Consider the following 25,103-nt stretch of genomic DNA (forward strand, 5'->3'; position numbering starts at 1 on the left):
TCTGACTCCGATGAATTCTTAAGTGATCGTGGGAAGATCACCCAATCCCTTAATCTCTCAGAACCTCAATTTTCTCATTTGTTAAATGAAAATAACAATATCTAATTTACAAATCTATTCCTCTGTTTGGTAGGAGTGTAATGTAGATCTCGGACGCAAGCCATGTATGTAATTTTTTTTTTTTTTTTTTTTTTAGTTGGTGGCCATGTGTCAATTTTAAATTTCTAGGAACCATAGTAAAAGTGGACCGGGGACACCTGGGTGGCTCAATCAGTTAAGCATCTGCCTTGGGCTCAGGGTCCTGGGATCGAGTCCCACATCGGCTCCCTGCTCAGTGGGGAGGCTGCTTCTCCCTCTCCCTCTGCCCTTCCCCTCCTCACATTCTCTCAAATGAATGAACAAAATCTTAAAAAATAAAAATAATAAAGTACAAAGAAACAGGTAAATTAAATCTAATAATATATTTTATTTAGCCTGACACATCCAAAATATTATCTTTTAAACATGTAATGCTTGCGAAATATACTGAGATATTTCACATTCTTCCTTCCACATTAAGCCTCTGAGATTGGGCACACGTTTTATGCTTCCAGCACATCTCCATTCAGACCAGCCACCTCTACATACGAGTGTCCCTCAGGGTTCAGTCCTTGTCCTGATCTTCTCTCAACGAGCTCTTTCTCCTGTGATCTCACTGACTCCCACGGTTTCAATTATCACCTCTGAGTGCATGATGACGGGACTGTCTTAGGGGGCCTTCTCCAGGGAGCTAGGGAACAGACAGGATATATGCAGAACATGTCAAGAGGGGCATGCAACCAAGAAAGCTGGGAGTTGGCAGAGGCCTAGAAAAGTAGCTTCAGCATGGTAACGTCCCAGCAAAGCCAGGCATAGTTATCAGCGCAATATCGCTGATCACAATTACAGATTATCATGATTGTAAAATCAGCACAAAGTTAACCTAAAACAGCACACGTTTATTCTCTCATGAGGAATAACATTCATGCTGATTAATGGATCAGGAGTCCGGGCACGGGCCAGCCGGGTCCTCTGCTCAGGACCTCACAGGTTGCAATCAAGTGTTGGCTGGGCTGCATTCTCATCTGGGGGCTTGACTGAGGACGAATCCCCCTCCGTGTTTGTTCTGGTTGCTGGAACTTTGTTTCCTTGCAGCCGTATTACTGAGGGATCCCAGATTTCTGCTGGATGTCAGCCGGATGCCTCCTTTCAGTTCTGGAGGAAGCTCTTGGGTCCTAGAGGCCGCGTCTAGCTCCTTGTCACGTGGGCTTCTGCAACATGACATCTTAGTTCACGGAGCCTGCAGGGGGAGTTTCTCTCTCTCCAGTCTAAGATAAAGTCCTGTATAATGTGACATAATCATGAGAGTGACATCCCGTCACCTTTGCTATATTCTGTTGGCAAGGAGCAAGTCACAGGCCCCACACTTAAGAGGATGGTGTTACACGGCAGTATGAACATCAGGAGGTCAGGAATTTGTGGGGGATCATGTTGGGGTCCATCTGCCACCTGGGACTTGTGAGAAACTATAACGATGAGTAACAAGAGTTCAGGGGAACTTAAGACACTCCTCTGATTTGAGCTCTGAGTCAAAGAAAGGAGATGCAAAGATATCTCACCAAATAGGAACCAGAGAACCAGTGTTACTTCTATCTGGACAGGCTCCCTGAGGTGTGGGACCTCGATGGGGCTAGACCGCAGAATACAGTGGGGCTGGCCACCTTCCTTCCAAAGAGAATACACCAAGGTCCATGAGGCAGGGATGACGTGATTTACCCACTTGGCCACAAATAGAAAAGGTGGACCAATGGAGAGAATGGGGCGCTTCCCTCTCGAAGGCAGGTGAAATCCAAGCAAAATGTGAGAGTCAGGCCTTTTGCTGTTGAAATTATGGCCTGATGGATTCTAGGTTCTCAGTAATCAGTTGTGCTTGTGGAATGCAGAGTGGCTCCGCCTCTCTCGTGTCTGTTTAGACTTTTGGCAGCGACCTAATGGAAAGTTTAGCAAGGACTGTTGGTAGCTGGAGAGCACGTAGCTGCCAAACCAGCAGAGGTGTACCCAGAGTATGTCCCATCAGAAATCAAGAAGACATTCCCATTGACAGTTGCACCGAAACCAATAAAACACCGAGGAATAAACCTCGCCGAAGAAGTGAAAGACCTGTGCTCTGAAAAGTATAGAGCAGTGATGAAAGAAATTGAAGCCAACACAAACAAATGGAAAGGCCTTCCATGCTCATGGACGGGAAGAACAAATATTGTTAAAATGTCCATACTGCACAGAGCAAGCTGCAGACGTAATGCAGTCCCTATCAGAACGCCAGCGGCATTTTCCACAGAACTAGAGCAAACAATCCTAACATTTAGGTGGGACCAGAAAAGACCTGGAGTAGCCAAAGCAATCTTGAGAAACAGCAAAACTGGGGGTGTCCCGGATTTCAAGACCTACTACAGAGCCGAAGTCATCACAACAGCAAGGTACCAGCACAAAAATAAACACGCCGATCAATGGAACAGGATAGAGAGCCCAGAAATAAACCCGCAACCATATAGTCAATTAATCTTCAACAAAGGAGGCAGGAATATGCAAAAGCGGAGAGAGACGGTCTCTTCGACAAACGGGGTCGTTCCCGTTTGTCCCAAATGGACAGCTACATGCTAAGGAATGAAACTGGACCACTTGGCTTACATCACACACAAAAATAAACTCACACACACACACAAAAAAATTCACAACGGATTAAGGATCTAAATGTGAGACCTGAAACCATAAAAATCCTAGAAGACAGCACAGGCAGTAATTTCTCTGAAATTGGCCATAGCAACATTTTTTTTTTTTTTAAGATACGTATCCTGAGGCAAGGAAAACAAAAGCAAAAAGAAACTATCGGGACTACATCAACCTAAAAAGCTCCTGCACAGCAAAGGAAACAACAAAACTAGAAGACAGCCCTACTGAATGGGAGAAGAGATTTGCAAGTGACGTATCTGAAAAAGGGCAAGTATCCAAACTATATAAGGAATTCATACAGCTCAACACCCCCAAGACAAATAATCCAATTTCAAAAATGGGCAGAAGACATGGACAGACATCTCTCCGAAGAAGACGTCCAGATGGCCAACAGACACATGGAAGGATGCTCACCATGGCTCGTCCTCAGGGAAATGCGGGCCAGAACCACAGTGAGGGGTCACCTCACACCTGTCAGAGTGGCTGGAATCAAAAATGCAAGAAACAACAAGCTTTGGGGAGGACGTGCCAAAAAAGGAACCGGGGTGCACTGTGGGTGGGGATGCAGACTGTGTAGCCCCTCTGGAAAAGTGGTTTCTCAAAAAGCTCAAAATGGAACTACCCTAGGATCTAGTACTTCCCCTGCTGGGTATTTACCCACAGGACACAGAAACACTAATCTGAAAAGATATATGCGCCCCATACGCCTATCGCGGCGTCATCGCGGCGTCATCTACAAGAGGCAGACTGTGGAAGGGACCCACGTGCTCGTCGGTAGATGAGTGGATGGTGATGTGCCACGTATACGCATTGGAGCACTATTCAGCCATAAAAAAGAATGGAATCCTTCCATTTGCAACAACATGGATGCGTCGGGAGGGTGTGCTGAGCAAAGTAAGTCAATCAGAGGAAGACAAATATGTGGAATTTAAGAAACAAAACAAATGGACACAGAAAAAAGCGAGACAAACCAAACACAGACACTTAACTACACAGGAGAAGCTGATGGTGACCAGAGAGGAGGCGGGCAGGGGGACGGGGAAAATAGGAGAAGGGCACGAAGGAGGGCACTTGCGGTGTGTGAGCCCTGGGTGAGATGTGGGATCGTCGAGCCACGTGCACGCGAAACCCACAGCACGGACTGTTAACTCCCCTGGAATTAAAAAGTTTTAATTGCTATCGACAGTTGGCCAAGCATTGGGAAAAAATCACAGATGTGGGCAGTTGCCGTGCTTCGTTATCTAAGAGTGCTTCACCCGGGGGCCCTTTATCTCACCGGAAACTGCCGGAAGGAAGGCTTGATGTCCTTCTGAGTTTCTGTTCTGCTTGGGGCCGCCGCCGTCAAACCAGCCCCCCTTCCGCGATCTCCAGGCTTATCCTGCTCCATCGGACCCTTCTTCACCGACTAGGGTCTGAAAGTGCAGCGGGAGACACCCGTGGCCCTAAGGGAGGCCTTTCTGTTGGGTTAGTGCAAGGCCGTTGGCTCTGATCTCAGCGGGTTGGCCGGGGAGCGTGTGCGCCCAACGTGCAGGCGCGGCCGTCCAGTGGGCACCTGGGCTGGGGAAGGGGTCTGGGACTGTCCTGCGTTTTCCTCCGCATGCCTCTAGGAGATCCTGTTGAATGGCTTGTGTGGACTGTGGCTAGGATTTGACCTGGGGTGTGGGGTGGGGACAGAGAAAGGAGGAGATGGGGTTGGCTTGGAAGGAGAAAGAAGCTGGTAATGGGGTCGTGTGCGGGGAGCGGGTGCGCACGCAGGAGCCCGAGAGCTGCTGTGAGTGCAGGTGTGCTGGGCAGTTGAGCGAGAGCGTGCCTGCGAATGTGTCTACACTGGGGGAGCGTGTGTGTCGATCCGTGAGATCTGGGGAGCGTGCGTGTAGCCTGAGAACCCGACATCCCCAAATCCTGCAGCATCTGTTTCCCCTATTAGAAGATCAGTAGTGTAGGCCCCTGAAGAAACGGTATTGTGGCGACTCCTCCAGACCTGTCACGATTCCGTAAACGTGGGGCCGAAGCCGTTTATGAAATACTAAGATCAGTTCTCCGCTAAACCGCTTCCCAAGCACGTCGCCCCCGTCATGACCCCGCAGACGCCACCGGGAGTCTGGGCAGAGCTGCTCGGGACCTGGGGTCACGAGGCCTGGAACGGCCGTGCCACCCGCCTGTCCCCCAGCCACGCACACACTCGGCCAGACGTTTCAGCCCATCCGTGTCCATGAGCTGCAAGGTCAGCGCTGCGGCCGCGCTCTCCGGGGACGCCTGTGGGCTCCGCTGCACTCCAGGCACCTTCGGGGATGGCCAGGGGTTCCCTGGGCACGTTGTCACTACACCCTTAGCCGCCTTCTGTCGCTGTCACCCAGCCGCGCTCCTTCCCCCCCCGGGGGGGGGGGGCGATTCTTGCTCCGGCTGAAGCACCCGCTGAAACGCTTTCCTGAATCGTCCTGTTCTTGTTTTCAGACCCTCGCAAACCGTCCCCGCCGTCCCCGACGGCTTCCCCTCCGCAAGGCAAGGCGCGCGCAGCCTCTGTTTCCCAGCCCCAAGCCGTTCCCTCCCGAGACTCCCCTCGCTTCCTTGGCGCCTCCGCTCCCACCCCGGACTCTTGGCTCTATTTTAGGGAGATGATTTTTCACGAAAAGATGAAGATGCTCGTCACTTGGGAGGAGTTGGCGCAGAAGGCCCAGAGCAGAAGCCCACGGAACCAGAGCTGCCGTGTGCCTAGCTAGGTTTCCTCCCTAGCCGGGCGTCTCACTCGTGTGCCAGCACCCCCCACCCACGCCCACGCAGCCCATGCCTCAGCCCCAGCCGAATGTGGAGCGAGTGGCCCGGCCAACGCTTCACTTTGCGTGGACGGCGCCTGCGAGGCTGTGCGGCACCACGGCCTCCATTGGGGATGTGCAGGTGGGACAAGGTCGGCCTAGCGCCACAGGCCTGGGCTGCAGCTCACTGGGGCCAAGACCCGAGGCTCCGAGGGCCAGTGGGCGCCCTGGGACGTCCCGTAGGCTTCTTCTCGAAAGTCCAGATGGTGCATCCTCTCTCCTGGCAGCCATCCCTGACCCCGTCCTTCCCCGGCACAGCAGGACAGCTGCTCCCATGAGGTTCATGCCTTTCCCCACCGCACCTGTTACTCTGTTCTGCACCCGCCTGCTGACTTCTTCCCTCTTCTGTGCCCATTACTGGACTGCGCAGTCCCGAAAGCCAGGGCTGTCCTCCCCGACCCCTTGCCTGACCTTCACCCTGTCGCTCCGAGGTCTGTGGGGATGACGCGCCCTTTACGTAGCCTCCTGCATTCAGGACCAGCTCCTGCCTGGGACACGAGGCCCCTGCAGACACCGGCACCGAGGGCCCTGTGCGTGGCTCCGTGTCCCACTGCCGTCTTGAAATCCTTCGCCATGTTCCCAGCAAGGGGCCGTCCGCTGTTAGCTTGCGTCGGGTCCTGCACATTTTATAGGTGCTCCTGCCCCCGTTTAGTCAGTGGGTGGATGGGAAGCGTTTGGGGACGTGGCCTGCCTGCCTGTTGATGAAGGTCCTCCAGGGCCTGGACCCCATGGGATTTGGACCCAGGCAGTCCTGCCCCAGAGCCTTCTCTCGGTCTCCACACGGCGCTACCTCAACTCCGAGAGCTTTTGGATCCGTTTATTTATTTGTCATTTATTTTTGTCTATTTTTTATTGGAGTTCGATTTGCCGATATGCAGTACAACACCCAGCGCTCATCCCGTGCGGTGCCCCCCTCAGTGCCCGTCCCCCAGTCCCCCCGTCCCCCCGCCCGCCTCCCCTTCCACTACCCCTTTAGGTCCGTTTAGAGAAGTTGTTCCAAACCCCAAATGCAGGTCAGAACCATGTAGGAGGTTTTTAAATCCCGGCGCTCCCCGTGACTCCCCTGCACTGCGGCTGGAACACGCAGGGGTGCGATGACCGTGGAAGGAAAGTTTGATGGTTTCGTAACGACTCAAACAGCCCTGTCACACATCCCCATCCCTCCCACTCCCAGCTGGCACCCCGAGCAAGAGAAAGGCATACGTCCACATAAAGGCTTGTGCCCAAAGGCTTAGCCGGCTTTGTTTGTGAGAAGCGAAAACTGGAAATGATGCAGGTTGCCCGCCAGCAGGTGAACGGATAACCAGCGGTGGTGCATGCGGCCCTCGGAGTAGTACTGAGCCACGAGATGGGCGCCACCGACGGGTCTCAGAGGAGTCGTCCCGCGGGGAAGAGCCACACGAAGAGGACCATGTACCCTCGGAGTCCGATTCTATAGGGTCCTCGAGGCTCCAAACTGCCGCAGAGTGAAGGCGGGCAGATGGGTGGTGGCTGGGGGGGCAGGGCAGAGGGGGAGACGCAGAGCCAGGGAGGCAGCGTGGGTCGTCTGGAAACCTCGGAGGTCGCCGCTACCTGATGGCGGTGATGACGCAGGAGGAGGGCACATGGGTTAAAGTTGGTCCAGGTGAGCACCTTACGGATGCTCGGCTTGTGGGGTGTCCGTGGTACCTCAACAAGGCTCTAAATATAGATGGAATGCACACGAAATAGCCCTGCTCGGACCTGCCCCGGGGCAGTGTGGCCCATGTGGCCTAGACCTGCTGCTCTAGAAGCTTCCTGGAGGTTCCCACGGCTGCCCAGGTGCAGCGGGGAGGCGGGGGCCCCAGGGGCCATGGGTGTCCCGGCGGGCTGCCGACCCCACCCCAGGCGCCGGTCAGGGGAGGCGGCACAGCAGGTGAGGGCTGAGTCGTGCCCGAGGTCGGGCGTCCTGGAGACCGAGCAGGAGTTTCCCGGCGCAGGGAGGGCGGAGGGGGCAAGACGGGCTGATCCGGGCAGGCTGGGCGGCATCGGGGTCAGCAGGCCAGTACCACATTGCCCACGTCGTTGCCGGAGCCGAACTATGGCTTCGTCGTGTCTTGCTCCTGGGGGTCCCCTGGAGGGTGAGGGGCATCCGTGGGGAGGGGACACTGCTCCCGGGGGGGAGCCCACCAGGGCGCGGGGCTCGTGAGGGGCCTTGCAGATGGGACACGGTCAGGAGCCAGCTGGGAAGGCTGGGGACGCGGGGCCCCAGCTCCCGACTCTGGACACCGTGCTACACCTGCTCCGTCAGCAGCCTCCGGGCCCCGGCGCTGCTCGGCTCAGAGACGGGCAGAAACAGGACCAAAAGGAATCCCGTTCCCCATGGGCTTCCCTGGCAGACACCGAACTACGCGATGAATTCCAATGGCGACAGGGATGGTGGCTGCGGGTGCTCAGGAATGCTGTGGAGAGAACAAAAGCAGGGGCTGCGGGGGGAGGGGGCTTGTGATTGCAAACTTTGGGGGTGCGTTGGGCCCTTGAGACATCTGAGGAAGCACCTGAGGGCGGACAAAGCTCTCCCTGCTGATCTCCCGGAGCCAGGTGGTTCCAGGCAGCAGGAGCTGTGCGTGCAAAGGCCCTGAGGTGGGAGGTGGGAGCGGAGGGAGGGTGGGAGAGAGGCGGGCAGAGGGCCTGTGTGGGGCCTGCAAGGCCGAGGCAAGGACTTCGTGCTCAGCCCGAGGGACGGGGGGCCGTTGGCGTGCTGGAGCAGAGGAGGCAGTGAATCTGTTCCTGCAGGGTTGTTGGTCGAATGAATCCGGGTTAGAATCCCCAACGAGCACCGGGTGGACCAAGGGTTCCTGCTTGGAGGCGGCTGGTTCCCACGGAACAGGTGCCTCCCCGTGGGGTCTGTGTGGGCCTCCTGCCACCCTTCCTGGGTGAGAACAAGCCCCCCAGGTGGGCGTGCTCTCCACCACCAGAGCCCACCCTTGCACCCCGGGGACCTGGTCTGGGCTCTGCTACGCCCCTCAGAGGGGGCCTGTGAGGGTGACATGAGGGGCAGCGGCTGTGGGGGCCCTGCGGCCAGAACTGCCGCCGAGCCGGGCCCCACGAATTTGCCGGATGGTTTCCGCCGCCGCGAAGGGAAGCGGGTGCCAGGCATTCACCAGGCTCTTGCTGCCCGCCGGGGTGGGTGGCGGCTGCTTTGCACCATCTCTCGCTCATCGCCTGAACACTCTTGACTGCACACGCCTGTTGCGGAGACGAGCTCAGAAAGGTGGTGCATGAGGGTCTGTGTCCACGGGGAGGACCGTGGCCCCCGGGCTCCCTGCACCCCCTCCCGCCCCCACGGCCTGCGAGCCTGAGCCTGAGCCTGGTACAAGCCCCTGTCCCCGGTGCCTGGCACAGGCCCCTCTATCGGTCATAAAATAAATTAATGAATAATTAGGAAAAACCGGCTGCCGGGGAGCAGCGAGGTTGCGAGTCAGCGGCCTGGTAGTGTCCGTGCGGGTGAATCTGGCTCCCACGGACTCCATGCGTGGAATCGTTGAGCGGGTTTGCCAGACACAGAGCACGTACGAGATTCTGGAAAACAGAGGTAGACTCGGGGTGAGACGATCCTGGGGGTCCTTCCTCTGGGGATCCCCGGAGGCTGTGAGCTCAGCAGGAAGAAGGGCGCAGGGGACGGCACAGCACCGGGCCTCCCAGGGACGCCAAGAGGGCCCGGGACCCCGAGGGCTGCTGCCCCTTGGGGACCGGAAGCCCCAGGAGATGAGGCTTCATTTACCCCGTCCACCTGCGTCCTGGGGGTCGGGAGCCGCAGTGAACAAGACGGTCGCTCCCTGTGTGGAGACACGTCAGGTAAATCATGTCGCTTCAGGTTGGGGCAGGTGGTGCACAGAGACGAGGCACGGAGGGCAGTGAGCGGGGCGGCCTCAGGGAGGGGGAGACACAGGGGCTCGGGCAGAGGAAGGTGCAGGGACTCAGGCAGGGGGAGGTGCAGGGGCTTGGGCAGGGGGAGGTGCACGGATTGGGGCAGGGGGAGGCACACGGGCTCAGGCAGGGGTAGGCCGCAGGGGCTCAGGCAGGGGAGGTGCATGGGCTCGGGCACGGGGAGGCACAGGGGCTCAGGGAGGGGGAGGCACAGGGGCTGGGGCAGGGGAGGCGCAGGGGCTGGGGCAGGGGGAGGTGCATGGGCTGGGGCAGGTGAGGCACAGGGGCTCAGGCAGGGGAGGCACAGGGGCTGGGGCAGGGGGAGGTGCATGGGCTGGGGCAGGTGAGGCACAGGGGCTGGGACAGGGGGAGGTGCAGGGGCTGGGGCAGGGGAGGTGCATTGGCTTGGGCAGGTGCATGGGCTGGGGCAGGGGAGGCACAGGGGCTCGGGCAGGGGGAGGTGCAAGGCTCAGGCAGGGGGAGGTGCAGGGACTTCGGCAGGTGCACTGGCTGGGGCAAGAGGAGGCACAGGGGCTCAGGGAGGGGGAGGCACAGGGGCTGGGGCAGGGAAGATGCAGGGGCTGGAGCAGGGGCAGGCGCACCGGCTGGGGCAGGGGAGGTGCAGGGGCTGGGGCAGGAGGAGGTGCAGGGGCTGGGGCATGGGAGGTACAGGGGCTTGGGGAGGGGGAGGTGCATAGGGAGGTGCAGGGGCTCAGGCAGGTGCACCGGCTGGGGCAGGGGGAGGTGCAGGGGCTGGAGCAGGGGAGGTACAGGGGCTGGGGCAGGGAGAGGCGCACGGGCTCGGGCAGTGGAGGCCCATGGACTTGGGCAGCCGAGGCGCACGGGGAGGTGCCCGCAGAGGGCCGTGCAGGGCGTCTGCATGGGTGGCCGTCCGCCTGGGGAGGTCAGGAGCAGCTCGAGGCCCCCAAAGTCGGGGACACACGGGGCGGAGGGGCAGGTAACCAACAGTGCTGCCCCACCTGCCCGCAGGCTCAGCCGGGACCGGGGTGTCCCGTATTAAACCTGGAAACATCCAAGGCCGGGGACCAGGTTGGTGACATGGAAGTAGGGCCGAGGCTCATATTCGGGTTAAGGAGACGGACCTCTGAGCGCCCCGTGAGCGGCCCATGCAGCCCAGGACCCTGTGGGCACCCGCCTTCACTGCCTTTCGGGCCTTTGCGTCCCATCACGTTGGCGATGAAGCCGGCGGCGCCACACCGTCGCCTCACGCGTGCCCTTCTGCATTTTCCGACCAGGCTCGCGGCAAGCCAAGCAGAGCACCCGTGGGCTTCCGAGCGGGTGCCAATCTTTTCCGTCCAGGACAAGAGGACGCTCTTGGCAGATGTCCTTCTACGTGTCGGAGGCGCCCGGGCCACCCTGGAAGCCGCACACCTGGCCTCACGCACCTGCTGGGGTGGGGGGGGTGCAGTGATGCCGGGGGGCGTGGCCTCCAACACCTGCCTCGTGTCCAGGCCGCGTGACAAAGTGCCACAGACGTAGCGACGTCAGGTGCATTTACTACGGCGCAGTCTCCGCGGTCGGGCTTCGGGCGCCGCAGGGCTCGCACCCGGGGTCCCACGGGGCTGTAGCCCGCTGTCGGCCGCGGGGCCGGGGGCTTGCCTGAGGCTCAGGGCCCTCTCCGCGGCTCGCGTGACCCTTCGGAGAATCCGTTTCCTTGTGGCTGTGGGGCTGGGGCAGCTTCCTTCTGGAAGGTCAGCGGGAGAGAGTGCTGCTCCAGTCGCTGGGCACCAGCCCCCCAGCCTCCCCTGATCAGGCCAGGCCCACCCGGAGTCCTTGCCTTTGGGACTAACTCGGCGCCAGCTGATCGGGGCCATACTTGCACGCGCCAAGGAGCCGTTCAGCGTTGCCAAATACCTTTTTCTAACGGTGCGGTGACAGTGACACTCCATCCTAGTCGTGGGTCCCCCCCACACACCCCCAGGGGGAGGGAATCGAGGGGGTGGAACCACGGGATGGGACTGCCGGGGCCCAGAGCAACCGTGTAAGAGGCGCTTTACGCACGGCGATGCGCTTCATCGTCGGAACCGCCCTCTGAGACGGATACAGTCGCCGTCCCCGTGTTACGAGTGGACAAACCGAGGCTGCGGAGGCTGAAGATCCCGCGGCCCGGAGGAGCCCAGGCCATGATGGCTCGATGGCAGTCAGGCAGGGAGGAGTCAGGCAGGGAGGAGGGGGCCAGCCCACCAACCCCAGCCAGTTCACACAGCGTTGCCATGGAAACCCTGCAGGAAGCACCACTTAAAGGGCCTCTGATGGTTTTTTTCCAGGGTCACCTTGATGGGCGTGGGGGGCGGGAAGCCTGGGAGGTCCCTCCACCCAGGAACGCACTCACGGGCAGTAGGAGAGGCTTGTCACCGCCCCCGAAGCAGGGAACACGGATCCGGGGAACCATCCGATCCCCGCGGTCATGGTGCTGCCCCTCTTCACCTCCCGAGGGCCCTCCCGCCTGCTGGCCTGGGCCCCGGGCGTCCTCGCGGTGCCAACCTCAGAACCTGTGACGCCAGGACGTGTGCTCTCCGTGGAAGACACGTCCCCCGGGGGGTATACGGAGCCCCGCGGATGATCCCAGCTGCCACCATGGCACACAACGTCCCTCCCGGACACAACACCCCCTTGCCCCACCTCTCAGAGGGAGAGCCACCCGTGCCGACCCACGAAGCAGGAGGCCTGGGGCTGTGCCGAGGATGACACTGCTGATCCAGGCCATAGCCAACTGGGGCGACGTCTTGCCAGGCCCCACGCGAAGCACTTGGTGTGCGTTTTTAATTGCTCACGTGTGAATTCACTCAACAAACGTTTATTGAGCGATGACGCCGTGCCAGGCCCTGGGTCTCGCCGGTGGAGCCGTTGGGACAGTGTCCTGCTCGTGCGGAGCTTGCATTCTAGCCGGGGCGGACGACGCAGGGAGACAGAGTAAGCAGAGGGGAAAAGATAGCTAACTGTGGTTGCGTCGTGCAAAGACTCGGGATGGAAAGTGTTGCAGACGGGGCCTCGGGACTCCTTGGTGTGTGTGTGGAGCGGGAGCCTTCCCGAGCGGGAAGGACAGGACAGCAGGGGCGTGCATGGGGCGGGGGCTTGGCCGCGGCCCAGCTCCTCTACCTGGAACGCCCGTCCTTCTCGCCGAGACCAGGCCTGACGCCTCTCCCAGGAGAGCCCTCCGCGGCATCGGTTCCTGTCATCGCCGAGGCTGTGAGCACAGCCGGAGGGGCCGGGCGGGTGGCCGTGGGCCGGGGGCCTGGCCCGTGGGTGTGTCCCGGGCTCCTCCGGGGCTGGTAGGGCCGCTCGGCCCCTCTGCTCTTGCGCTCGGGAAGGCGTCAACCCTGCCTGGCCCGGGGCAGGTGGCGGTGGACCCAGGGACGCCCCTGCCGGCACAGCCAGCATCTCCCGTGCAGCGTCCGGCTATCTGCTCTCTCCCAGTGCTGGCCTCACCCACGCTGCCCGGACGCCCTCCCCGGCGGCCCCTGGGGCTTCTGCGAGATCACGTCCCAGATGTATTGGGATTTGCACCCGGGCTGTCTGTGTCCGGGGCCCCTTGCTCACCCATGTGCTCTGCTGACGGCTCCGCGTTAACCGCTAACCCACTGGCAGTGGGATGCCGGCACCCCTCCCCGAGCCAGGGAGCCCTGTGCTTGCCTGACCCCACGGCCTCGCAGCCCCCTCGTACGTAGCTCGTGATCTGTGCCAGAGCTGCGGGCACCGCCCCCCGTCTGTGCCCAGGTGACAAGAGCTTCGACCCAGCAGCCTGGTAGGCCCCGTAAGTGTGGGGATGGGGACGCTGGCCTCCCAGAGGTACATGCCGGGGGAGGAGACGGCCGTCAGGACGAGTGCATCACCCAGGAGAGGCCGCGTGGAAGATGATTGTCATTTGGACACAGCGTAGGCTGTTTGTCGTACATTCGGGAGGAGGTGTGGTGCCTGCTGCCGTGTGGATGGATGCGAAAGCTACGGACGGTTCTGGGCCTGTGAAGTAAGCATGTTCGGGTACGAGATAATGAGAGGGTATCTGTGTGTCTCTGTTTCTCTGTGTGTGTTTGTTTCTGTATCTCTGTGTGTCTCTGTGTCTCTTTGTGTGTCTCTGTCTCTATGTGTGTCTCTGTGTCTGTGTGTGTCTCTATGTGTGTCTCTGTATCTCTTTGTCTCTGTGTGTCTCTGTCTCTGTGTGTCTCTGTGTGTGTCTCTGTCTCTCTGTATGTCTCTGTGTGTCTCTGTCTCTGTATGTCTCTGTGGTCTCTGTGTGTCTCTGTGTCTCTGTCTCTCTGTGTATCTCTGTATCTCTGTGGTCTCTGTCTCTGTGTGTCTGTGTGTCTGTGTCTCTGTCTCTCTGTGTGTCTCTGTGTGTCTCTGTGTCTCTGTCTCTCTGTGTGTCTCTGTGTGTCTCTGTGGTCTCTGTCTCTGTGTCTCTGTCTCTCTGTCTCTCTGTGTCTCTGTGGTCTCTGTCTCTCTGTGTCTCTGTATCTCTGTGTGTCTCCGTGTCTCTGTGTCTGTGCGTAAAGGAGCGCCTTCGAACGACGGATCCACGCCCGTGTCAGGCATAGGACTCTGTGGGGTCCCCAAGCCAAGCAGCTCGTCGGGGGCAGAGCCAGTTCCGCCTCCCAACCCTGGAGACCCAGGTGCATGGTCTGCACCCGCACAGGAGACCCCACAAAGGCTTTGGACTTTAGGGTGACCGTCCGGTGAGACCCCAGAGGTGGTCAGGGAGTCCCAAGGCAGCTGACGGAGACAGGAGGGCTCGCAGACGTCCGGTGGGGACCCGGCCACAGCGTCTCACCAGTGCCGTGCAGTCGCCATGTCCCCTTCCCCTGCAGAAGGCCCAGGAAGTGGGGGGACACAGCGGCTGGGCGCCCCCTTCTCAATTCCTCTCTGGGCCCCTCTGTTGAATTTTTCTTAGAAAAAGGGCAGCCAGGGGGCCCAGATCCTTCGGAATATTGGGCTTCTCCTGCCAGGATCAAGCCAAGGTGCGTCTTGCCTCAAGGAGGGAGACGGCCGTGAGGTGTCCCAGGGCTTCTGGGCCCCGGGCAGGGAGCGGGTGCAGGAAGTGGGGCCTGGGGCCCGTGCGGGCCAGGGGGCTCCGGTGGGCTCGGGGCTCACACTGCCTGCTAGCCAGCAGGGTCGGGGGGATGTAAGGCCCAGCCCTGGGAGGGGACTGCGGAGCGGGGGGGGGGGGGGGGGGGGGGGGGGGGGGGGGGCGGGGACGGGCAAGGGGAGGGGCCAGGCATGCGGCGTGGGGGGGGGGGACAGCCCAGCGGGGGAAGGGTGACTCCCACAGGGCCGCCTCACCCCAGGTACGGGTCTCAGCCTCCTGAGCACCTGCCGAGCCAGGGGGGCCGCGGCCTCTGCAAGCTCCTTTGCCGAGACTGGTTCAGGGTCGGTGACTCCCTGCGGCGGGGCCGGGCATAAACCTCGGCAGGTGCCGGCCTCCGAGGCCCAGGGCCGTCCCGTGCCAGCCCCACAGGGCCTGGGCCCTGCCACGCAATCCGTGTCCTTGCCCTTGTGTGACACGTGCTGCGTTCGGCGGGGAGTGCGAAGCTCACTTCTTGGATGACAATCGATCCCAGTCTTCAGAGCCGCCGACCAGGGGGCCCTGAGAACCTCGGGCCGTCCCGGCTTCCGGAAAAGCAGAAGCATGGAAATGCCCAAGGGGGCTGATGTTTGCAAAAAAATAAAAAATAAAATCCTGTTAACCGGGAAAGTTCCATGTAGATGTGCAGCGTCACGGCTCCTGCCCTTTCCCGGGGGTGATGATTGGCGTGAACCAGGCAGCGCAGGCTCGTCTCAGCCTAGCATCTCGCGACTCCCAAGATGTGCTTCGTAGAACAATTGAGAAGGTACTAGGTGTTTCCAGGGGGAGGACGGTGGGGGGAGCCGGGGGTGTTCTGCATCCCGTTCCCGGGGGCTCTGGTGAAAGCGGGCCCCGGGAGGCTGCTCTCCTGAAGACTCGGGTACGCTCGGAGCAGTGGCTTCTCCCCGAGGACGGACTTTCTGGAGTACTGGGGAGCTTCCGTCACCTGCCAAGCGCTCTCCTCACGGGACGTCTGTCTCGTCCTGGGGAGCCTGCTTGGCCAGCTTCTCCGGGCTCCGCAGTCCGTCACACTCAGCCCCGAGCTGCACGGCGAGCTGTCCCAGGGGCATCTTGCAGCGTTGCCCCGCGGGCACCAAGGATCCTCCGCCTGGCTCTGTCCCCAGCAGCTCGGCGGCGCAGGGGCCGGGGGGTGGCGGCTCATCGGCTCATCGGAAGCCACCGGCTCTTGACGTGGGACAGCGACGCGATGGTGCAGAGCAGATGCTGGAGGCTCCCGTAGGGACCGACCCGGGGCAGCGGGGCCCACTGCCCCCCGTAAGCCTGCTGCACCTCAGACGTAGGCAGGCCCCGCCCGGGAGGCTCTGCGCGTCCCCCTGCACAGCCGCCGCCTCCGCCCTGTTCGCCCTCGTGTTCTCCTGTGTCCTCTCGTTTTCCTCTTCCCCTTGTTCCCAGAGACATCCCTGGTCCCGTAAGTAGCTGAGGATGTTGATGTGGAGGTGACTTCCCTCTGGGGCAGGGTCGCCGAGATTGGCCGATCAAAATATAGGGCGGCTGCATAGACTTGAATCTCAACTAATAAATATTCCTTAATATAAGTATATCCCAATCATCGTGTGGGATAAACTTACACTCAACCCCATTCCCCAAACCCTCCGTTTGTGTTTCTCTGAAATTCACATTTAACTGGGCATCTTTTGTTTTCACTGGCAACTCTCTTCTGGGGCCTAGGGTGTTGCCTTTATGGGCAGTAGGGGGAAGAGGCTTTGGGGGTCGTGTGCTTACCAAGCGGCAAGGAGACGTCGACGACAGCCCCTGTGTGGCCCCCGCTGGTGGGAGCATCAAGGCCTGCACAGCCCCTTGCTCGCTGGGGTGGGGAGATGGGGCCGACGAGGATCCACCCGGGCCTGGGGGGCTGCCCTGGGTCTGGCAGAGGGAGCCTCCATGCAGGGGCCCAGAGCTGGGAAAATGACCTTGAGGTTACAACCTAACGAAACACACGGCACCAGCACCGCGGTCAAGTGGTGTGGTCAAGTGAGTCTCGACCCCAGCTCTGACCCCAGCCAGCAGTGTGATGCTGGGCCGGAGTTAGCCCTGCTGAGCCTCCTCCCCAGCCCCCAAAACAGGGACCGCATGGGACCTCCGTCCAGGGAAGATGACATAGAAGAGCCCGGACAGCTGCGCGGGGTGCCTGGCTCGTGTTGAGCATCCAGGCCATGACCGTTGCCATCATCACATCATCACAACGGACCCTTCCGTTCTCTTTCCCGTCGTGGGGTTCACGAATGCCAACCCCAAGAGCAGCTCGAGGGCTGAGACGTACGATTCAAACAGGACGGGGATCCCTGGGTGGCTCAGTGGTTTTGCACCTGCCTTTGGCCCAGGGGGTGATCCTGGAGTCCTGGGATCAAGTCCCACGTCGGGCTCCCTGCATGGAGCCTGCTTCTCCCTCTGCCTGTGTCTCTGCCTCTCTCTCTCTCTGTGTCTATCATAAATAAATAAAAATAAATCTTTAAAAAGAAAAAACAGGACAGTGGAGACTGAACCCGGCAGGCCCTTCCCAGCAGCCAGCACAGCGCCGCCCGCGAGTGGAACAGGAAGGAAATGGGACTTGCGTCTCTGTCCTCAGGGGCTCAGTGCCTTGCTCGCCCTGCCCGCTTCCTGCCAGTCTCCTCCGTCCACGACTCCCGCCTGCTTGGCTGCTCTCCTCCTGGCCCGTTCCATCCTCGATGCCCAGGAAAAAAAAAAAAAAAAGTTGTACACCTGAGCTAAGAGCAGGACTGAATCCACGTAGTTCCGGGCTGCCAAACTGTGGCCCGTGGGCTGGCTGCCTGTTTTCTCAGTAAAGTTTTATTGGAACATGTGTTGTCTGTGGATGCTTTTGCACTACCGTGGAAAAGTTGACTCACTGAGACAGAGACCATAAGGCGAGGCCAAAAATATTTGCTATCTGGTCCTTTACAGCAAACGGTTTGCCAACCCTGCACTAGTTTGTGGCTTTATATGTATATATTTATGCTAATACATAATGCACATTCTTATATTTATATAATATACATTATATATATACACGCACACGTATAAAATTTATTCAACACGTTCCAACAAGGCACCCTCTCCCTGCCAGGCATTAAGTCAAACAACAGATAAATGCAGAATAAGTCATCCCCGCCCCTCGGGGGCGTCCAGAGATGAAAACAGACACCTAAACAAACAATTACAGGCAGGCTTAGCTGCTGCTCGGAAGCCAGCAGGTTGTAAATGAGTGGGTGAGGGAGTTGCAGTGTTGTAGGATGAGTGCAGGGACGTACGTGTGACGGGGACTCCAAAGTAGTTCTCGAAGCGGGACCCCTAAACCCCAATCATGTCGGCTGTGGGGTGTGAGGTCACAAAATGACCGGATGACCAGGAGGGCCCCTGTAATCATCGGGCTGGGAGAGTTCCAGGATTCGGGGAGCCAACTGCCAGTAGCACCGTGCTTGCATTTGCATCCTATCACGATGGGCTCTCCTGGGATTTTACAGTTTATACAAGACACGAAGGGTTTCAAGGAAGGCTGCACAGGGAAAGTGACGTGTAAGCACGGCTTTGAAGGGTGAGTAGGAGTTCTCCAGATGGGCAATTTGGAAGAAAGGCAAGATGTGCTTGGGGAGCCTGGGCTTTAGAATCGCAACCCAACCGTGGACAGGACAAGATTGGGGGAGCTCGATAAAGCCGAGGCTGTCGGCCAGGGTCACATCATGGAAGGATGGAGCTGCGTGAGTGTCGGCCTTGACATATCCTAACAGCAGTGGGAAAGCTCTCGAGGCTTTCTTTCTCTTTCCTTTTATTTTTATTGCACTTTGAAATCGCTATTTGTTCTTGTGTTAATCACGCAAAAGAACAGAGGGCCTGCATTGGTCCGTGTGCCACGTCGGGCACGTGTGTGCGCCCAATGGGGTGAACAAGGCAGGGCCATGGTAAATTTGCCATTCTAGAATGCTCCCTCCAGAGTCAGTGGGGACCGTACTTTGGAGGGAGCAGCAGCAGCAGCAGCAGCAAGGAGATCAGAGTGGGGTGCAGAAGTCCGGGGGGGACGGATATGAAAGGAGAGGCAAGGATGGGACAAGTGTGATTTATGGAGCACCGTGAGGTCCAGGGGAGAGGCCACACTCGCCGCCCCCAGAAGTCAAAGTGCAGCCTCAAGCAAAGCTCTGGAGATTGAACAGTTCACAGCTCAGAGAGAGAACTCAACGGGGTTAATGGAATGACCAACATGATAGGCCACCGCGAGTGGCTGTCAGTCCCAGCTCTGCTTTGCAGACCGTGGACGAACCTAGGCTCCACTATGAAACCCTGACTCAGTGGGTTGTGGGATGGGCATTAGTATCTTTGTAAACCTGCCCCCACGACCCTGATGCTGAAGGTTGCAAAGACTGCAAAGCTGAGCCAAGAGAGCATGCTCACGGGGAGAGCGTGAGCCTGGCACCGGACAGGACAGGGCTCTGTGAGCTTTGTGGGTGGCATACCCCGCCCGCGGGCAGGCGCCCTATAAGGACGCTGCAGGATGCACGGGGCCCCGTGGACCGTAGGTGGAGTGGTCGGCGCCCGTGCGACCCGGTGCAGATGCAAAGTACTGGGGCCCAGCACCCAGGTACTGCCGCGGAAACCCAGCCATGTACCCCCCAGCGAGCCCTGGGCCCCGAGAAAACGCCCCGGCCTCTCGGCAATCATGCCCGTCTCAACGAGGGATGATGACAGCATCTCTGTCGGGGGGCGGTTGAAAGGGTTAAATAAGATCACCGAGTCCTCCAGGAAGCTTTCATCAAAGCATTCCCATAAGTGAGGTGCGGTGTCCCAGGAACTGGGGCACAGACGTGAACCAAATAGGCTAAACACTCTGTCCGTACGGAGCTTCCATTGCAGCAGAGGGAGACCAAGGATTTCAAGTGTGTCAAGTATATAACGTGTCAGACGGGCCGAGAGGGAGCAGAGCCCGCAAGTGGAGGCGGTTCTCCGAGGATGGAAATGCGGACGGAGCACTTGGCCCTGAGGAGAGCACATAGTAAGTGTGCAGTAAATTGTGTTTACGAGGCCAGAGGGAGTTTGGTAGGAGTAAGGGAGTTACAAAGATTCGCTTTATGAAATAAGGTCACGTGCGACGCAGAAGCGCCCGGCACAGGGTAATCGCTTGGAAGATGCTGGGTTTCATTCCTCCCTCCCCTGACCGTGCCCCACCACCCCACCCAGGAAACACCGTCTCCTCTCTCCCATATTGAGGGGTGTGGGACGTGCAATCCTTCTCTCTGAATCCGCTTTCCCAGCCATCCTGCCCCCTAGTATCAACTGTACGGCCATGGAGATGAAACAAGTTACTTGGTGGAAGATAAGAAACCAAAACACACGGAGGGTGCTTGTCCAGAGAGCGTAAATGACTCTTCATTGTAATCCGGGAACTAAAGTCTCAAATTAAAAATAAAACAGGGCACAGTGTGGCTTCTGCCACACTCCAGCCACAGAGGAGATTCATTGTCAGACAATCACTGAGAATAATATGTTGATTGGCAAGAGCCAGGCTTTGTGGAAGGGACAAAACTCCCCGCAGCTCATCTACAATGGAATTGTTCAATGTCAGGCACAGCTTTAATAGCATTGTTCTGCGCTGCGCTGGATGTAAACATCCCACTCTTCATTTTGTAAGCAATCAAAGGGAAGTTTTATAGACGGGAGAGCGTGAACAGCTATAATATCTGTGCCAGAAAACACACGGGCAAAATAAAAAAAAAAATCAAAGAATGCCGCACCTCGAAAGGCCTGCTTTGCGGCTTATCTCCCATCTCCCCTGTCCGTCCAGCAAGTCGCGCATCAGACACATCACAAAGGCCCACGCTTTAAATGTTGCCCTTGACATTATTAAAAAATACAAGGTTAGTAAATCAGACGGGAGGAAAAAGAAAAAAAAGGAAGAAAGAACCAGACTGCTAAATCTGGACAGTCAGGTATTCACCCTTCATCTTGTCACGGCACCTGCAGTAAAGGAGGGGGACTGAGGAGCCCGGTGGTCGAGCACCCACTGTGTGCTGGGTGCTGTCTGGGTCACAGTGCAGTGAGGGTGCTGATCGGTGGAGCCAGGAAGACCGGTTCATGGCCTAGCTCTGCCGTTTCCTAGAATTGCCTAACCTTTCTGTGCCGCAGTGTTTCCATCCGTAAAATGAGCATGAAAATGACACCGAGGATCCAGGTATCCCACTGGATGGTTTTGAGGATTAAGTAAAATAAATTTGTCGTTGGAGGGGAGGGCCGAGGGGCTAAAACATACCAGGAACTGAGCAGTGGATAGTATAGATCTAATGTTCCGTAATCTGCACCCCAGCCCTTCTGTAGGTTGAATCGGATCCCCGAAAAGATATACTGAAGTTGTAGCCGCCTACAGCTGTGCATTTGACGTTACCTGGAAACCGGATGTTTGCAGATGATGAACCTAAAATGCGCCCATTGGGGTCCTAACCCCAATGCAGAATGATTGGTGTCAAATAAGCCCATTAAATAAAATATAAAATACACCAGGATGATCGGTGTCTTTATAAAAGGCTGAAACTTAGAGACACCGAGAAACACGGCACGTGAAGGCGGAGGGCGGGAGTGACGTGTCTGTGCGCCAAGGAACGCCAAAGGCTGCCCGGGGGCCACCACAAGCTGGGAAGGGACAGGGACGTGGCCCTGCTGACACCTCGGTTTTGGGCTCCTAAACCTGCACGTTGTGAGACTATACGTATGGGTCGTGTTGGTTTTTTTTTTAAGCCGTTCCAGCGTGGGGTGCGTGGTTTCAGCCCCCGAAAGCTACTACGATCCCCAGCATGCGAAGGACACGGATTCTTACCTTCAGATGAGGAACTGAGAGACAGTGAGAGGGCAGAGGGGACGGTTGCAGCTCACGGTCACAGCGGGAGGAGGCAGCCGAGCAGGGCCCACGCGGTGCAAGCCAACGCCTGCCCGGCCCGGGAGCCGCGACGGGAGCCGCGACGGGGGCCGCGACGGGAAGGCCGTGCTGCTGGGGTGCACCCTCGGCCGTGGAGGGCCCGCGGGGCGCTGGTTGTGTTCAGCTCCTCTGAAGAGAGCGCGAGGGGTAGAGGGCGACTTTTTAAAAAGAATCGGCTTTTATTTATAGTGACGTTCCAGTCATTAATTTCGGAGGAAGAAAGCCCAAAGCAGAAGCAGGTTCATTAAAAAATTTGACATTAGTAATTTAATTAAATTGGGTCTTTGCGTCTCTTTGCGGAAAATGAAACGTTAATTCTACACTGGTTCTCAGCCCATTTCCCCGCTTGGCTCCCTCGCTCACCTCTGCTTTCTCCTCCAAATGTTTACCTGACCCATCCCCCCACCTGCCCCCCACCTGCCTCCACCTGCCCCCCACTGCTGCCCACCTTCCTCCACCTGCCCCCCACGTGCCCCCACGTGCCCCCCACCGGCCTCCACCTGCCCCCCACAGGCCCCCACATGCCCCCCACCGGCCCCCCACGTGCCCCCACGTGCCCCCCACCTGCCTCCACCTGCACCCCACCTGCCCCCACCTGCCTCCACCTGCCCCCCACCTGCCTCCACCTGCCCTCCACCTGCCTCCACCTGCACCCCACCTGCCTCCACCTGCCCCCTACCTACCCCCCAACCTGCCCCCACCTGCCTCCACCTGCCCCCTACCTACCCTCCACCTGCCCTCCGCCTGCCTCCACCTGCCCCCCACCGGCCTCCACCTGCCCCCCACCTGCCCCCACCTGCCTCCACCTGCCCCCCACCTGCCCCCCACCTGCCTCCACCTCCACCCCACCTGCCCCCACTGCCCCCACCTGCCTCCACTTGCACCCCACCTGCCCCCTACCTGCCCCCCACCTGCCCCCCACCTGCCTCCACCTGCCCTCCACCTGCCTCCACCTGCCCCCCACCTGCCCCCACCTGCCTCCACCTGCCCCCCACCTGCCCCCACCTGCCTCCACCTACACCCACCTGCCTCCACCTGCCTCCACCTGTCCCCCACCGGCCTCCACCTGCCCCCACCTGCCTCCACCTGCCTCCACCTGCCTCCTACCTGCCCCCCACCAGCCCCCTACCTGCCCCCCACCTGCCAACTCGCACAGACACTCACAGCCACCGGCTCTGCTGATCTGGGGAGACTGTGGCACCAGAAGTGGGGATTCCTGGGAAACTGGTACCAGCAGCAGGGGATCATGAGAAACTCTGCTGGAGCCAGCAGTGTGGGATCATGGGAAACTGGTACCAGCAGTGAGGGATCATGGGAGACTGTGGCACCAGTAGCGGGGGAATCCTGGGAAACTGTGGAAACCACCAGCGTGGGATCATGGGAAACCGTAGAATCCACCAGTGAAGGATCATGGGAAACTGTGGAATCCACCAGTGAGGGATCATGGGAAACCTTGGAATCCAGCAGTGCGGGATCATGGGAAACTGTGGAATTCGGGCAGCGTGGGATCTCAGGAAACTGTGGAATCCACCAGCGAGGGATCATGGGAAACCGTGGAATCCACCAGCGTGGATCATGGGAAACCGTGGAATCCACCAGCGAGGGATCATGGGAAACCGTGGAATCCACCAGCGTGGATCATGGGAAACCGTGGAATCCACCAGTGAAGGATCATGGGAAACCGTGGAATCCACCAGCGAGGGATCATGGGAAACCTTGAAATCCACCAGCGTGGGATCATGGGAAACCGTGGAATCCACCAGTGAAGGATCATGGGAAACTGTGGAATCCACCAGCGAGGGATCATGGGAAACCTTGAAATCCACCAGCGTGGGATCATGGGAAACCGTGGAATTCAGCAGCGCGGGATCATGGGAAACTGTGGAATTCGGGCAGCGTGGGATCTCAGGAAACTGTGGAATCCACCAGCGAGGGATCATGGGAAACCTTGAAATTCACCAGCGTGGGATCATGGGAAACCGTGGAATCCACCAGCGAGGGATCATGGGAAACCGTGGAATCCACCAGCGTGGGATCATGGGAAACCGTGGAATTCAGCAGCGCGGGATCATGGGAAACTGTGGAATTCGGGCAGCGTGGGATCTCAGGAAACTGTGGAATCCACCAGTGAGGGATCATGGGAAACTGTGGAATCCACCAGCGAGGGATCATGGGAAACCGTGGAATCCACCAGTGAGGGATCAAGGGAAACCGTGGAATTCGGGCAGCGTGGGATCTCAGGAAACCGTGGGATCCAGGAGCGCGGGATCATGGGAAACCGTGTAATCCAGCATCGTGGGATCTCGGGAAACCGGAAGCCAGCAGCGCGGGCCGAGGGGAAGCTGGCAGCCAGCCGTCGGGCTTAATCCGATGGGCAGGACCGGGACGCGGAATAGAGACCAGTTGAGGGTTAGTTGAGGGTTGGTTGAGGCGGCTTCGGGCTTCGGGCTTCGGGCTTCGGGCGCGGAGGGAGGGAGGGAGCGGGAAGGCGCGCAGGGCCGGGCTCGCGGGCTTTCTCGGGGGGCTGGGGTACGGGGTCGTGTGTGGGGGCGACAGGTGTTAGGGCAGGTGACAGGCGGCCGCCCCGCCCTCGTCCGGGTCTGGGTGAGGCGCGTTCAGGCCCCCGCGTGGGTCCTGTCTCCCCGTGACGTCCCGGGCGGCCTGCTGGTGGCGGGAGACCCCTGAGGCGGCCGGGGTGGAGGGCGCCCCGCCATTCTGTTGGCGCCCCCGACCCCGTTGGTCCCGCCAGCCCCGCCGGCCGCCGGGATCGTGGGTACCGCGTGGGCGCCCGCAGCGGGGACGGGAAGCTGGCAGGAAGCGGAGGTGGCCAGTAGTGTGGGACCCGGGAAACGGAGCGGGGGCCATGGGCTGCGGAGGCGGCCAGGCTGGAATCACGGTGGGAGACGCTGAGGGGGCAGCGGGTGGGTGCTGGCCGGGTGCTTCCGTCTGGGTCCTCAACCCCGTGCAGGCAGCTGGGCGCCGGGAGCTCCGGCTCTCCTCGGCCCAGGGCGAGGCCCTGCCTGTGTCCTTGGCTGCTCTCCTGGCAGAGTAGGCCCATGACCGACCTTGGTGGCCTGAAGGCGGGACCGATGCGCGAGCCGCCCCGCGACAGCTCTTGAGGGCCACGCCGTGATGTCGCAGCAAGGCCAGCGGGCCCAGGCTCCCCGCACATGTGCAGACCGGGCCAGGCCCCTGCCCTGGGGTCCTGCGACGGCCACCGCGCGTCTGCCGCTGCCTGAGCACCCGCCCCGTGCCGGGCGCTGGCCCCACGCGCCACCCGCGACCGGTAACCCCAGTGGGTGCTGCTGTTCTCCTTGCCTATTTCAGGAAGGCGAGGCTCCCCGAGGTCCCATGACTCAGGCCCCAGAGTGAGACCGAGCAGCACCCGGTACAGACCCAGGTGATTCCAACATCCGCCGTTGTCTCTGCCACGAGCTCACTCCTCCTGGAAGGGACGGAGAGAGAGAGACAGACAGAGAGAGAGACAGAGAGAGAGAAAGCCTCCCGTCCGAGGCTTATGGGGCCCCCAGAGTTGGTGGAGAGGGTCCCTGAAGGCAGCAGCACGGTCGGGAGTCGGGCCCAGCAGGGCTGCGAAGCATCTAGATCCAGGCTGGCCCCGCCTCCTCCCTGCCATCCCCACCCTCTTGTTTCAGACTTC

General features: G+C 59.4%; 1 protein-coding gene and 1 long non-coding RNA gene across 2 annotated transcripts in view; one reads left to right on the plus strand and one right to left on the minus strand.

Moving 5' to 3' along the window:
* The window catches only part of CSMD2 (CUB and Sushi multiple domains 2), a 495,152-nt gene that overhangs the window by 131,155 nt on the left and 338,894 nt on the right, over nt 1-25,103 (plus strand).
* Nucleotides 447-5,588, minus strand: LOC144281923 (uncharacterized). The gene is made up of 2 exons (XR_013350303.1): nt 4,025-5,588; nt 447-1,359 (listed from the first exon to the last, which is right to left on the minus strand). It is a non-coding gene; the product is annotated as an uncharacterized LOC144281923 (long non-coding RNA).

Source organism: Canis aureus, chromosome 13 (genome assembly GCF_053574225.1).
Source record: "Canis aureus isolate CA01 chromosome 13, VMU_Caureus_v.1.0, whole genome shotgun sequence".
Classification (NCBI taxonomy): Eukaryota; Metazoa; Chordata; class Mammalia; order Carnivora; family Canidae; genus Canis; species Canis aureus.